The sequence below is a fragment of the Capra hircus genome, chromosome 7, assembly GCF_001704415.2.
Source record: "Capra hircus breed San Clemente chromosome 7, ASM170441v1, whole genome shotgun sequence".
NCBI classification, from domain to species: Eukaryota; Metazoa; Chordata; class Mammalia; order Artiodactyla; family Bovidae; genus Capra; species Capra hircus.
The window spans coordinates 68,680,064-68,683,238 of NC_030814.1; positions in this window are offsets into that span (position 1 = coordinate 68,680,064).

A 3,175-nucleotide genomic window follows, 5' to 3' on the forward strand; every position below is an offset into this window, starting at 1 on the left:
TGTGGTCCAAGGGACTCTCAAGAGTCTTCTCTAACACCACAGTTCAAAAATATCAATTCTTCAGCACACAGCTTTCTTTATAGTCCAACTCTCACATCCATACATGACTACTGGAAAACCATAGCCTTGACTAGACAGACCACACTGTCGGCAAAGTACTGTCCTGCTTTTTAATATGCTGTTTAGGTTGGTCATAACTTTCCTTACAAGGAGCAAGCATCTTTTAATTTCATGGCTGCAGTCACCAATTGCAATGAATTTGGAGCCCCCCACATTAAGTCAGCCACTGTTTCCACTGTTTCTCCATCTATTTGCATTGAAGTGATGGAACCAGAAGCCATGATCTTTGTTTTCTGAATGTTGAGCTTTAAGTCAACTATTTCACTCTCCAATTTCAATTTCATCAAGAGGGCCTTTAGTTCTTCTTCACTTTCTGCCATAGGGGTATGTCATCTGCATATCTGAGGTTACTGATATTTTCCCCAGCAATCTTGATTCCAGCTTGTGCTTCCTCCAGCCCAGCGTTTCTCATGATGTGCTCTGCATAGAAGTTAAATATGCAGGGAGAGAATATACAGACTTGATGTTTCATTTTCCTATTTGGTACCAGTCTACTGTTCCATGTCCAGTTCTAACCATTGCTTCCTGACCTGTATACAGATTTCTCAAGAGGAAAGTCAGGGGATCTGGTATTTCCATCTCTTGAAGAATTTTCCACAGTTTATTGTGATCCCCACAGTCAAAAGCTTTGGCATAGTCAATAAAGCAGAAATAAGATGTTTTTCTGGAACTCTTGTTTTTTCAATGATAAAGCAGATGTTGGAAATTTAATCTCTGGGTCCTCTGCCTATTCTAAAACCAGCTTGAACATCTGGAAGTTCACGGTTCATGTATTGCTGAAGCTTGGCTTGGATAATTTTGAGCATTACTTATTAGTGTGTGAAATGAGTGTAAATGTGTGCTAGTCTGAGCATTCTTTGGCATTGCCTTTCTTTGGGACTGGAATGAAAACTGACCTTTTCCAGTCCTCTGGCCACTGCTGAGGTTTCCAAATTTGCTGGCATATTGAGTGCAGCACTTTCACAGCATCATCTTTTAGCATTTGAAATAGCTCAACTGGAATGCCATCACCTCCACTAGCTTTGTTCGTTGTGATGCTTCTTAAGGGCCACTTGACTTCACATTCCAGGATGTCTGGCTCTAGGTGAGTGATCACATCATCGTGATTATCTGGGTCGTGAAGTTCTTTTTTGTACAGTTCTTTCGTGTATTCTTGCCACCTCTTAATATCTTCTGCTTCTGTTAGATCCATACCATTTCTGTCCTTTATCGAGCCCATCTTTGCCTGAAATGTTCCCTTTGTATCTCTAATTTTCTTGAAGAGATCTCTAATTTTCCCATTCTATTGTTTTCCTCTATTTTTTTGCACTGACCACTGAGGAAGACTTTATTATCTCTCCCTGCTATTCTTTGGAACTCTGCATTCAAATGGGTATATCTTTTCTGTTCTCCTTTGCTTTTTGTTTCTCTTCTTTTCACAGATATTTGTAAGGCCTCCTTAGATAGCCATTTTGCATATTTATATTTATTTTTCTTGGGGACGGTCTTGCTCCCTGTACAATGTCATGAACCTCCACTCATAGTTCATCAGGCAATCTATCTATCACATCTAGTCCCTTTAATCTATTTCTCACTTACATAGTATAATCATTGGGCCTTTGCCCTGCTTCATTCTGTACTCCAAGACCAAATTTTCCTGTTACTCCAGGTGTTTCTTGACTTCCTTCTTTTTTATTTCAGTTCCCTATAATGAAAAGGACATCTTTTTTGGCTGTTAATTCTAGAAGATCTTGTAGATCTTCATAGAAACCGTTCAGCTTCAGCTTCTTCAGCATTATTGGTTGGGGCATAGGCTTAGATTACTCTGATATTGAATGGTTTACCTTGGAAACGAACAGAGATCATTTTGTCATCATTGAGACTGCATCCAAGTACAGCATTTCAGCCTCTTTTGTTGACTATGATAGCTACTCTACCTCTAAGTGATTCTTGCCCACGGTAGTAGATATAATGGTCATCTGAGTTAAATTAATCCATTCCAGTGCATTTAGTTAATTGATTTCTTAAATTTCAACGTTCACTCTTGCCATCTCCTGTTTGGTCATTTCTAATTTGTCTTGATTCATGGACCTAACATTCCAGGTTCCTATGAAATATTGCTCTTTACAGCACCAGACCTTCCTTCTATCACCAGTCACATCCACAACTGGTGTCTTTATTGCTTTGACTCCTTCTCTTCATTCTTTCTGGAATTATTTCACTGATCTCTGGTAGCATATTGGGTACCTATAGACCTGGGGAATTCATCTATCAATGTCCTATCTTTTTGCCTTTTCATACTGTTCATGGGGTTCTCAAGGCAGGAATACTGAAGTGGTTGCCATTCCCTTCGCCAGTAGGCCACATTTTGTCAGAACTCTCCACCATGACCCATCCATCTTTGGTGGCCCTACACGACATGGCTCATAGTTTCACTGAGTTAGACAAGGCTGTGGTCCATGTGATTAGATTGGTTAACTTTCTGTTATTGTGGTTTTCATTCTGTCCATCCATTGGAAGAAGCACAAGCTGGAATCAAGATTGCTGGGGGCAGAAATATCAATAACCTCAGATATGCAGATGACACCACCCTTATGGCAGAAAGTGAAAAGGAACTTAAAAGCCTCTTGATGAAATTGAAAGAGGAGAGTGAAAAAGTTGGCTTAAAGCTCAACATTCAGAAAATGAAGATCATGGCATCTGGTCCCATCACTTCATGGGAAATAGATGGGGAAACAGTGGAAACAGTGTCAGACTTTATTTTTTTGGGCTCCAAAATCACTGCAGATGGTGATTGCAGCCATGAAATTAAAAGATGCTTACTCCTTGGAAGAAAAGTTATGACTAACCTAGATAGCATATTAAAAATCAGAGATATTACTTTGCCAACAAAGGTCCATCTAGTCGAGGCTATGGTTTTTCCAGTGGTCATGTATCGACTGTGAAGAAAGCTGAGTGCTGAAGAATTGATGCTTTTGAACTGTGGTGTTGGAGAAGACTGTTGAGAGTCCCTTGGACTTCAAGGAGATCCAACCAGTCCATTCTAAAGGAGACCAGCCCTGGGTGTTCATTGGAA